The sequence below is a fragment of the Vicugna pacos genome, chromosome 32 (genome assembly GCF_048564905.1).
Source record: "Vicugna pacos chromosome 32, VicPac4, whole genome shotgun sequence".
NCBI lineage: Eukaryota > Metazoa > Chordata > Mammalia > Artiodactyla > Camelidae > Vicugna > Vicugna pacos.
Window position 1 is genome coordinate 18,798,830 of NC_133018.1, and position 13,117 is coordinate 18,811,946.

Sequence of the window (13,117 nt, forward strand, 5' to 3'; positions counted from 1 at the left end):
CACTTGACGTCTTTCTTATCCTTTTCCCCCGGTCTATTAACCAGTTTCTCCTGGGAGCATTTCCTTAATAAATCATATAAATGTTATATATACATTTTTGAGTTCTCAATATATATCACCAAATTGCCCTCCAAAAAAATTGTATCAGTTCCATACATCGGGTAGAAGAGTGTCTGTTTTTTCCCCCTTTGCTGACGTTGAGTATTACTGTTTTTAAAGCTCTTCACCAATCTCATAGGGGAAAAAAAAATCTTGATGGCTTTTCTTTGATTACCCGTGGGCTCCTGTACAGGCTTTGCTCTTTACTCCCATTGGAATGGGAATTTTGCTCTGATTTCTACGTGTATCACATCAATTATAGTTAATTTGTTGGGTGTCTCTGTCACATTAGGAGGTAATTGACATAGAGCATATCTTCTTGCCGTATCCAAGGTTTCTTCTGGTTGCAAGTAGAGACACCATCTCACACTATCCAATAAAGGAAATTTATTAATGATACAAGAGTGTTGGAAAGCTGTCAACAGCAAAGCCATTTTCTCTCTCTCTCTCTCCCCATGTCTCCTTCATTTTTCTCATCCTGCCAATCAGTTTTCTCATGCTCATCGTTCCACCGTGGTTCCCATTACTGACAGAAATTGACTGGCTCTCTCCAGATTCCAATCCCAAACTCATGATTGGACCAGTGAGGGTCCAGAGTCTGCCCTGGGCCAGTCGTGCCGCAGATTCCGTGGTTCTCCTTCAAGACATTCTCCTCTCCTCCTGGCCAGCTGTCCCTGGAGGTTCTATCCTGGCACAAACTGTCCCTTTGCTGTGGCTTTGTCCAGAGCTGCCTTGCCACCCGCTGAGTGGCGCCTCATGATCTAGCTTTCTCTCTCCCTAGGCCAGGCTAAGACACAGCCTCAGGCCTCAGGCCCACCCCTGCAGGAAGCTTTTTCACAACCCCTAATCAGACCCTAGCTTGGAGAAAGCAAGGACTGTCTCCTAGAGAAGAATCTGGAGCAGGTTAAGGCTTATCTGCCTCTGCAGGTCAGCTGCATGGGCAGGTTAGAAATCTATGAGATTATTCTCCTTATGGAAAATAGGTGCTATGGTCTGGCTACTCCTTAATACTGAAGGAACATCAAGATTGAGGGCTCCTGTCCTGTACACCCTTCTGATAATTACTTGCCAGATTTGAATGGCTATACTTCAGCTGGGCACCTCTCAAGACCTTGTTAACAGCTTGGGGTGAAGGAAATTTTCCTGTGTAGTCTAGGGTGAGAGAGACTCCTCCACAGGCCCACAGCTACATTCCCTTGCGGAGGCATACACTTTCCTAGGCAGAGAGCTTTGGCTGGAAGTCTGGATGCTCCACCCTGGTAAGAAATCTCAAGGTTTTGTCCAGTGCTTACTAAGTTGTCAACTCCAGGGACTGCCGTTTTCACTGGAGTCCACTCCTGAGAGCACCAACTAAATAATATGAGAATGGGGCCTTCTGGAGCTGAGCAGTCTGGGTCTCAGCCTTCCCAGAAGTGGCAAGAAAGACCCATCTGGAGACAACCCAAATGTCCATCAAAGGATGAATGAATAAACAAAATGCCATCTATCCATGTGATGGAATATTATTTGCCCATAAAAAGGAATAAAGTACTGATTCACACCATGACATGGATGAACCTTGAAAACATTATACTAAGTGAAAGAAACTAGAAGCAAAAAGGCACACCTTGTTTGTTTCCATTCATATGAAATGTCCAGGATAGGCAAAAAGTGGATTAGTGACTACTTGGGGAGTTGGGGGACAGGGAGATAGGAGGGTGATAGTTAAAGGGCAGGGTTGTTTGTTTCGCAGTGATGAAAATATTCTAAAGCTGACTGTGACGATGGATGCATAACTCTGTGAATATATTAAGAACCATCAAGCTGTACACTTTAAACGGGTGAACTGCGTGGTAAGTGAATTCTCTCTCAATAAAGCTGTTTTGAAAAGTCGCTGATGCAGAATGAGCGCCCTCTAGGGGCTCTCAGATGTCTAGAGAGAGTCACAGTCACTTGGATATTTCCCGAGATTTCTGCTAAATTAAAAATTAGAGAAATGCTTAATGAGGGTAACACAAAGTGCAGCAAATGTTATCTAACTTCTTACTGAAGTAAAAAATACATACAGAAAAGAGGAAATATCATCAGTGTATAGCTTGATAGATTTTTGCAAACTGAGCACACCCTTCTTCTCAAGACTGACTCTGGGACTGTTTCTCTTGGGAACAATGCCAAAAATCTAAATTTGAGTCCTTTCATATATATGTGATCCACCCCCCCATTTTTTTTTTACTTTTAGGATTTTATTGTACCTTTGAGAAATTAATGATACAACATCTGGTTTTTAAAGACAATACATGGCTGCACTTAAATTCCCATAAAAATAGCATTTTAACAACCACATTGAAATTTAATCCTTTTAAACATGCTTAAAAATGTATTACAAGAAAGACTAAACATTGGGTTTAACAAAAACAATACTTTTTATTTAATTTTTTTGTCTATTTGGTTTTGTTTGAGGGGAGAGGTAATTAGGTTTATTTCTTTCTTTATTTTAGAGGAGGTACTAGGGGTTGAACTCAGGACCTCACGCATCCTAAGCATGCTCTCTACCACTTGAGCTATACTCTCCCTCAAAAAGCAATGTTTTTGAAAACAGAACAATGAAAAGTTTTTTCAAATTTTTTTACAAATGGTCACTTCTGGGTCAATTACCACACTAGAGGAACAGAATTGTTAAAATACAGCTGTGCTCAGCAGAGCCACTTATCTGCTCTACAGTAGTACTGGAAATCAATCCTAAGGTCAAGATTAAAACCATTTTAAGAGACAAGACTCTCAGTGTTTTACAGCCCCCTCAGTAACAGGTATTTTCCTTCCCCAAACAGTACAAGGCTACTTCTGGGTGACTCTGTGGGGACCGGACCCTCTTTCCCCCTTCTTTCTCTCCTTTCTTAATCTTCAGGATTAGGTTATGCCATCAATGACTTGGCTGTTGGTTAAATTTCTATTGAAATTTAAGTTAAATAAAAATAAATATTCAATTCCTCACTTGCACTAGCCACACTCCAAGTGTTCAGTAAGCACATTGGCAGCTGGCTGTCCTAGGGCACAGTGAAGATAGGGAACGTTTCCATGACCCTAGAAAGTTCTGCCAGACAGTGCTGCTTTCAGAGATGAGCTCTGATCTCTTGTTCTATCCCTCCCTTGGAAAGCTTACTTTTACTGTCCACAGCTCCCCACCCCTCTTTTTTTTTTTTAAACTGGTCAGCAAAATGCTTTGTCAGAACCTAACATAATGTCTGCACGAAACAGCCAGTGGCAATTACAGTGTTTGAAAATAGTTGTTAGGCAAAGAAATATAGCTAATAAATCATCCCAAGGAAAAATGCACAACCTCACTGGCAATTAAAGAAATGAAAGTTAAAATAACCCTGCCATACTATTACATACTGTCTAGACTAGAAAAATGTGTAAAAATGATGGACTGTGATACTGGCAACACTGTGAGGAAACAGGAACCATTACCTATCGCTAGTCATCTTGGCAATTAGGTAAATCCTCCCGAAGAACCATCTAGAATTATGTTACAGAAGCTATCAAACTATTTTCTGACTAATTCCACTTAAAGACTACTATTTAATAGATAGCTGGTACAAGGCATAGTACTTGGTACTTACTTTGAAAAAAATGTACATGTGTTTTCACAACACTCCTATGATGGAGGTGGGTATCCTTATCTTCATTTTAAATATCAGCAAACTCTTAGGTTCACGAAAGTTAAGATACCCAGAGTAAAAGAGCCCGTGGCGGAGCCAGGGTTCAATCTCAGACCTCTGGACCTAGAAAGAGCTGCCCAGAATACTGCATTGCCTCCCACCTCAGAGAACTGCCTCCAAGAAAATGATACAACTGGGGCAGGGAAAGAAATTTACGCAAAAATATACATATCAGTGAAATTATGACAATTATTACAAAGGAAAAATTGGAAAATGCGCACAGGAGACAATCAATGTAAATGGGCCCAGCACACAATAGGCTCTCCATAAATGCGTAATTAAAAAAAAGTTTTGCCGCCGGTATAGCTCAACTGGCAGAGCACAAGCTTAGCATGCATGAGGTCCTGGGTTCACTCCCCAGTACCTCCTCTAAAATGAAATAAACCTAATTAACTTCCCCCACTGCCAAAATAAAATGATTAAATAATACAATCATAAGTAAATAAATGTTAGAAAAATTTTACGTATAGTTGATTTACAATGTTGTGTTGTAGAATCTAAAAAAAAAGACAAAGGAACTTATTTACAAAACAGAAACAGACTCGCAGACGTAGAAAACAAACCTATGTTGGGGGTGGGGCAGGAAGGGGGTGGGAGGGATAAGCTGAGTTTGAGATTTGCAAATACTAATATATAAAAACTAGATAAACAACAAGTTTATATTGTATAGCACAGGGAACTGTACTCAGTATCTTGTAGTAACTTATGGTGAAAGAGAATATGAAAAACGAATATACGTATGTTCCTATATGACAGAAATATTGTGCTGTACACCAGAAATTGACACCTTGTAAAATGACTATACTTCAATAAAAATATATTTAAAAAAATACAATGTTGTGTTAGTTTCAAGTGTATAGCAATGTGACTCAGATGTATATATGTTCTTTTTCAGGTTATTCTCCATTATAGGTTATTAAAAGGTACTGAATGTATTTCCCTGTGCTACTCAGTAGGTCTTACTGTTTATCTGTTTTATGTATAATAGTGTGCATATGTTAATCCCAAACTCCTAATTTATTCCCCCCTCCTCCCCAAAGTGCCTAATTTAAAAAAAAGCAATTCGGTGAAAACGGGCTCTGGCACTTTAAAAGTCAGAGGCGGGTAAAACGGAGAAAAAGGAGGCGGGTTAAGAAGCTGACGTGAGAAGCCTCTTGCCTTATTTAAATAAGCATGCGTAAAGGCTCGCCCTCTATCCTCCGCCACGTTCCTGCACTCAGTGCGCGTGCGCTACCGGAACCCGGAGGCGGCTCTGGGCTCCGCCCGTCTATTTAGGTGGGTGGAGACAGTCGCGTGAGTTCGGTGGACCTACATTCTCCCGCTCAATTAACCAGCCCCCTCCCTCTCCGCTTCCTCTTGCACATGCGCGTACGTCAGCACTCGACAGGTCGGCGAATGGCTCCAGGAGTTGCGCCCGCGCTGTGGACGCCTCTACCGGAAGTGGGCGGGATTGTGTTCCAAAGCCAGAGGGCGGAGGGAGACAGCGCGGCAAAGGCGAGTGTGGCTGAATGGAAAGCTCAATTTGGGGACTGTCGAAAAGGCCCTGCTGCAGAATTACTGAGCCTAGAAATGTAGAGGCCAGAATATGATCAAAAGGAGCTTGATTTTTGATTTTAGAAAAATTTTACAATATTATTCTTGTTTACAGGTGTGTTAAATAAAAGTTTTAGGGAGAAAGGATTTTCCCTAAGTTTTATTTTTCCCCATGAATTTTTTTTTTTTACATTTTTATTGATTCATAATCATTTTACAGTGTTGTGTCAAATTCCAGTGTTCAGTACAATTTTTCAGTCATACATGGACATATACACACCCATGAATTCTTATGTTTCTAAAAGACTTCAGGGCGCCATAAAGACACATTTTGGTGCCTCGTATGTGCCAAGGTTGAAAACAAGTATTACCAAAAAAAAATATATGCACATATATATATATAGCACACGTTCTCTCCTGCTTAAAGGTAGATCCTAGTCAGGAATCCTACTCAGGAAATCATTAGAAAGAAATGTTGAATACGAGCCAGAAAAGAAACATGGAGGTGATTTTGCGTCATAAAAGTTATAAATGTTTTGGAAGTCCCCTGTGTCAGTTCAACTTAATTCCATAAACATTTTGTGGAAAACATTATCTTTTTTATATGTACACTGTGTTGGATACTGGAGATTCAAAGATGAATGTAATTTAGCCCCAGTCCTTGAAGAGTTCACACTCAGAGGGAAAGGACGGCGGGGTTTATGTATAGGAATAGCCGGGCAAGGTCTTGGAGGTAGACTTGATAGTGGAAATTGACTCTAGAGACTGCCTTGACTAAAACGGAAGGATGACATCAAAAACAGTGGGAGATCGTGCCCTGTGAACAGGGTGGGGTAGACTGGGAGTGAGGAGGTCTAGCTGCTAAGCTGAGGAAAGTTGGATCTAGGTCCAGTGGCCACAAGTCATTGTGTTTTTATGAGCTTGGCTGCTGGCAGGGAATGAGGCGGAAGGTGACTTTTTGACCACAGTGATTGGTTGAACGGGGAGATGTTGGGAAAACTACCTAAGAAAGTCAAGCTGGCAGGCAGCAAAACCTCTGAAAATGCCAAGTTATAAATCCTTCTTAAGGATGTAAACAATGGGGAGTAAAGGAAAGGTGGTTCTTGGGTAGCCTTAGGAAGTTGCTCAGACACTTAGGGGGCTGGGAGAAGAGCTTTTCTCTTTTGGGTAGCCCCCTTGTCCATAAGCTGTTTTTTCCTTGAGAGATAGCATCTTAGAAGGGTCCTAAGCCAAGAATGGACCTGTTGTAAAAAGAATAAACTGTTTCATAGGTACCTCATAAAGAACACAGAAACAAATGAAAATGCAAACAAGGAAACCTTTATGTGGACACAAAAGACAGCAGTTAGTACAGTCCTCCCCACAGGGGAGTTACAGGGCCTCATGCTCAGAAGAACCTTGTGCATGGTGTTTTGCTGGCACCCTTTTGAAATTCTTTTTTTAAATAAAGGACCCCACATTTTCATGTTGCACCAGGCCTCACAAATTAAGTAGTCGGTCCTGCCTCCCCCTTCCAACTTTTCTCTGTTTTTTTTTTCTCTCTTTCCTGTGCCTACTCTTCTTTTCCTCTCTTCTCTCCTCTTCTGTTTTTCCCTCTTTGCTTCCTATTTTCCTTCCTCGGCTCCTCCCCCCTCCCTTAAGGCTGAGTTTAAGTATGCTGTGGCCTTGTAAGCCTGAAAACATGTTCTTGTTATGTTTGAGTTCCTCCAAAAGAGGTTGAAATCCTAACCTGACCCCCCCCCCCGTACCCCCCACCTCGTGACTGTGACTGCGCCCTTATTTGGAAACGGTCTTTGCAGATGATCAAGTTAAGATGAGGTCATTAGGGTGGGTCCTGATCCAAAACGACTGCTGTCCTTAGGAGAAGGGGACATCTGGAGACAGAGGCACAGGAGACAGCCAAGTGAGATTGGAGTGACTTGTCCACAAGCCAAGGAACACCAGGGATGGCAGGCAAAGCAGCAGAAGCTAAGAGAGAGGCATGGGACTTGGTCTTCCTCAGAACTTCCGTAAGGAACCACCCCTACTGCCACTTGGATTTCAGATTTCTGGCCTCCAGAACTGTGAGACAATAAACTTCTGTCATCTAAGTCACGCAGTGTTTGGTACTTTGTTACGACAGTCCTAGCAAAAGAATACAGTTCCCAGGAGGTCCTTAATACTTAATAAATACTGAGTAAATGGATGGCTGAATGAAGGCCAACTTTATCATCTCTGGCTCTTCAAAAGATAACAGAAGAGCTATCAAGATAATAACTTTGTCCAGCCTTTCAAGTCTGGTGAATGAAAACATTCCCTTTCCCCAACCTACTTCATTTCCTCCAGTGACATTTTCCCTGTAACTGATTGATGCCCACTTTGTCCTGTGCCTCAGATATGCCCCGAGCCCTGATAACAGAGGCAGGTGGAGTGGCTGGCTCTGGTGCCCTGTGGTGGACTCCACTGGTTGCTGCTGAAATTCAACACCTCTCTGGCCCACCCCCTCCTCCTTGATGGCAGATCTCCAAGTATGTTAGCTTCCCTTTTGTCGAGGGAAAGTGAACCCCTTGCTCCAGGGCCAGGGGGCAAATTATAATTGGGCAAACCTTTTCGATAAAGATAGTAAGTATTTTTTTGGCTTTGCAGGCCAAATATTCCGTTTCAGATACATTTCATATGTATGTATGTGAACTTCTGAAATGTTGAGTGAACTTGAGATTATATTGCAAGTAATATGGATCTCATCCACTGCTCAAAATGTTAGGCCCTGTTTTAGTTCGTTCAGGCTATAACGAAACATATACCACAGGCTAGGTGGCTTATAATAACAAACGTACTTCTCACAGTTCTGGAGGCTGGAAGTCCAAGATCAGGGTGCCGGCACGGCCGGGTAAGGGCCCTCTTCCAGGTGGTAGACTTCTGTCCTCACATGGCAGAAGGGACTACGGAGCCCTTTGGGGTCTCTTTTATAGGAGCACTGATCCTATGCGCCAGGGCTCTGCCATCATAACATATTCACCTCCCAAAGACCCCACCTCCTAACACTGTCACATGGGGCATTAGGATTCCAACATGTGAACTTGGGTTGGGGGGCAAACATTCAGAACAGAACAGACCCTAAATATAAATCAACAATAAGAAAACCTCACGATCCTGGGTACCATTCCAAAGAAGGGTTCTGTATGACAGATCCAGTCCTATAGCCCAGATGGTGTCAATTAGCTTTTGCAGTAGAAGAAGCAGCAGTCTATTGTAGGGGACAGACAGCCATACATATTCCTTCAGCTCACTCCATTGTGGGTTGACTGATGTGGGCTGGCCTTTGCTGGGACAGCTCTGTACCAGGTGTCTCTCGTCCTCCCTGTGGGATCAGCGTGTAACTCAGGAATAGCCTCCTCACTGCAATGGCAGGTGTGCAAGAGTGCAAGTCTGTTCATTCAGGTGCTTTTTGAATCTTTGGAAGCGTTGATCAAAACGGGCCTCACGGCCAAAACCCAAATGAGGAAGTCGGACGGACACTTGCCTGGGGAGTATTCAGTGCTCTGTTGATCTGGTTACAGTGAGTCCTTTACAACAAAGTTTTCTATACAACAAGATACAATCTGAGGTTCCTGTGTTAAGGTGTGATGAAAAGAAATAAGCAGAGCTGCAAGTCCCTGCCCCGGAATGTACTGGACACTCTGGATAGCTGATAACGCTGAATCTCAGTCTTCTCATCTCTAAAATACACAATAAGAGCATTTACCTCTCAGGACTGTTATGAGGATTAAATGAAATACTGTTTGTGAAAATGTACTGTGAACAACAGCGAGTCCCCTGGTAGGTGTGTGGAAGTTGTATAAATGGTGATGTTTGCACTGTTGTCAAACAGAGCAGAGAACTAAGAGGTGCTGAGCAGTTGGTCAATTCTTTAAAGTGTTCTTTTCTGGCAAGTGGTGCTTATCTTCCCGTTTCAAACAGCGCAGAAGCAGTTTTCATGAAAACCCCCTTCGATTTTTTTTTAAGTCACCAACCATACATATGAAATACATTTTTAAAGATATTTTGAAAACAGGAGGGTCAAACTCTTTTAGGGAGTGTGAACCACGTTGGGAGCCAGTTAGTTGTGATCTGGTAAAGCTGAACATGGGAATAACCCTGCATCTGGTGAGTAACCCCTGGTCATGTACCAGGATAAATGTACAGGAATACCCTTTGCAGCACTATTCTTCCAACCCGAGGCAGGAAATGGCTGACTGTTCCTCGGTGATAGTAGAGGTAAATCCTTTGTGTACTTTCTATTCAGCAGAACATCACAGCAGTGAAAACCAACAGATGACAGTCCATGCAGTACAGATGAGTCTTAAAAACCTAATACAGAGCACAAGAAGACAGGCGTAAAAAACAAACTAGAAACAAGCAAGCAAACAAAGTGTAATTTCACTTCTGAAAGTTCCAAACTAGAAAAAACAGATCTATGTTTTGTAGAGATGCAAAGGTAAGTGGTCAAACTATAGGAAGGGCAAAGAAATCACCATAAAAATTCGAACGGTGATTACCTCTGCGGGAAAGGAAGAGGACTGCGATTGGGAATCAGCACACGCAAAGCTTCTGGGGGCCGGCGATGTGCTCTTCCTTGACCTGGGTGGCGGTTACATAGGTGTTCACCTCCTAATTCTTTGTTAAATTGTACATAATTTTTTTTCTCTTTTCTGTATGTGTATTTCACAAATAAAAGTTTTCTTTCCTTCCTTCCTCCTTTCCTCTCTTCTTTTAAAAATTTCCCAAGATAAAAAGTAGGAAAAAATTAAGTGGACATGTAGCATGATGCTTTTGTCTTTTTCATTCTCTATTCAAGACCTCTTTTCACTTGTTAGTGACACTAACGGTGGGTGCGAGGGTTGCGGGGGTGGGGGCCGGCATCAGCCTCTGATTCCTTCAACTGAGAAATGAGATTTAGAGCTTTACTTAATCATAACAAAATTCTTCTAGGCAGAAATAATTGGGAAGTCTTGTGTTATTAATTGGATATGGCTTTCCCTTTGAAGGTCTTAGATCTCTTTTGTGTGATGTAATGTTTAACACTGTGTACACCGCCTGCGAACGGGAGCCCGGTCTCACATTGCTCATAATTGTAACCCCACTGCCTGGCGTGGTGCTTGACACAAAGGAAGTGTTCAAAATATATATTATTTATGACACATTAAGATGTCACCTGTCGGGGAGGGTATAGCTTAGTGGTAGAGCGCGTGCTTAGCATGCACAAGGTCCTGGGTTCAATCCCCAGTCCCTCCATTAAAAAATAAATAAAATAAAAATAAAAAAACTTAATTACCTCCCCCACACACAAAAAAGATATCAACCTGTCATAAAATTCACTCTTTAAAGTGTACAATTCAGTGGTTTTTAGTACATACAGAGTTATACAACCATCACCACAATGTAATTCCAGAACATTTTCATCACCCCAAAAAGAAACCTTGTGCCCATTAGCAGTCACTCTCCCTTCCCCTCATCCTCATTCCCTGGCAACCACTAATCTACTTTCTATTGCTTTGGATTTGCCTATTCTGGACATTTCATATAGATAGACTCATGTAGTATATGGCCTTTTGTGACTGACTTCTTTCACTTAGCATGTTTTCAAGGTTCTTCCATATGGTAGCAGGTACATCATTCTATTTTATGGCTGAATCATATTCCATTGTATGGCATAACAGATTGTATGTATCCATTCATCAGGTAATGGAAATGTGTGTTTTTTCCATTTTTTGGCTATCATGAATAGTGCTGCTGCAAATATTTGTGTGGACGTATGTTTTGTTTTCTCTTGGGACCACAGCTAGGAGCAAAATTGCTGGGTCAGATGGTAACTGAATGTTTAACTTTTTGAGAAAATGCTGAACTGTCTTCCAAAGTGGCTGCACCATTTTACATTCCCATTAGTAATGTACGAGGGTTTTAATATCTCCACATCTTGCCAACATACTTCGTTATGTGTCTTTTCTCTTTAGCCATCCTAGCAGGTATGAAGTGGTGTCTCATTATGATTTGATTTGTATTTCCCTAATGACTAATGATGCTGAATTCAATATATACTTGTTAAGTGCACAAATAACCGTGTAGGTTTCCAGATTAAATAGCTACACCAAATTTTTTGCATAATTTTTAAAAAATTAATACTTTAGTTGTTTTCTGGTATAAAATTAATACATGCTCAAATGATTAGCCCCAAAAGTAGGATAGCGTTTACCTTAGGGAAAAGGAAGAGAAAGTTATGATCAGGGAAGGGGTTCTGGTGATATCTAGGGCGATGGCAGTGTCTTACTCTTTTGTTGTTGTTGTTGGTAATGTCTTAGTTACACAGATTCTCTTTATGACCATTATTTAAACTCTACATATATATTTTATGGGTTTTTTGTGTATATGTCACAATAAAAAGGTGATATAGTCTCATTGTTGAAAACACGGAAAGCGAATTTTTGTTTTATTAAAGACAAAGAACATTGAAATATTTCTACCATCCTGGCTCTTGTGAGTAGATTTTTTAATTTTTTTTGTAATTTTTTTAATTGAAGTGTAGTTGATTTACAATGTTAGTTTCAAGTATACAACAAAGTGATTCAGGTATACATATACATACATGTATTTTTTTTTCTTTTTATGTTTTTGTTGGGTTTTTTTGTTTGCTTTTTGGGGGTAGGTAATTTAATTGATTTTTTGATGGAGGTACTGGGAATTGAACCCAGGACCTCATGCGTAATAAGCACGCACTCTACCACTGAGTTATACCCTCCCTCCATTTTTAAATTTAATATTATTTTCTTTTAAATTTTAAAATTTAATGGGAAACATCATTGCTAACATCCTGCTATAATTACTGCACGGATTGGAATATGAGGAGAGACACACAGACACCAGATTCAACACACTTGACTGACAGTCTTCCTGAGCATCGATAAATGCTTCATATATTGAAGAGAGAAGTTGTCCATGCACACAAAACCAGATTTTTTTTTCTGTTTAATTTTTTTTTTCAGTTTTAGAGTAGGAGTTTTTTTTAAGTGAAAGAAAAAAAGACTTAATCTTTGTTGAGCAAGGTTTTTTTTTTTGCCTTTTGTTGGAAGAATGAGGAATTCTGAAAAATTGCCAGCAGGTGGTGCAATGAAACAAGATTTAATCTTGCAGACTCAAAAGCAAACCAAACCAAGAACAAAAAGCTGGCAACACTTCCCCTGGTCACTGGAAAACATTTTGGTGAATTTCCCACTACCTACAATCTTCCTCTAATATCCGTCATCATAGAGAAGAATCTGGTAAATATGGCTTCATTGGGGGAACTGTCAGACCCAATTCTTCAAATGCATCGAATAAAGAGAAAACTATAGAAAATTTCTCCCTTCTGCTTAACAGAGGGCCTTCAAAATAACAGGGTTGCCTGGGACCCAGGATGTAGGGCTTGTTGTGTCTGCAGCAAATGAGGACAGCAGAGGTGTCTGGTAATAAGTACATGCCTCAAATATTCTTAGATGAATTAGAAAGTGTTCAGTTTCTAAATCTTTATCAAGCACTTCCTTCCACTCATGTCTCATTGATAACAGCCATTGAAGGTTGGGTAAGTTTTCGTACTTAAAGACATTTTAATCTGGATACCAAGCCAGAAAAAAAAAAAGAGAGATCAACATACTCGTCATCCCTGTCATTAAAATACACTTATCTGGAACAGGGTTGGCCTCATGACTGGGAGAGGATGGTGGTGGTGATGGGAGGTTGGTTACATATCAGGAGGAATGATTGGATAAGTAAGTATACTAATGATGATGGGGGCC

General features: G+C 41.0%; 1 non-coding gene across 1 annotated transcript; it reads right to left on the minus strand.

Moving 5' to 3' along the window:
- Positions 1-12,012: 12,012 nt before the first annotated feature.
- TRNAN-AUU (transfer RNA asparagine (anticodon AUU)) lies at positions 12,013-12,085 on the minus strand. Its single transcript has one exon. It is a non-coding gene; the product is annotated as a tRNA-Asn (tRNA).
- Between the last annotated feature and the right edge of the window lie 1,032 nt (positions 12,086-13,117).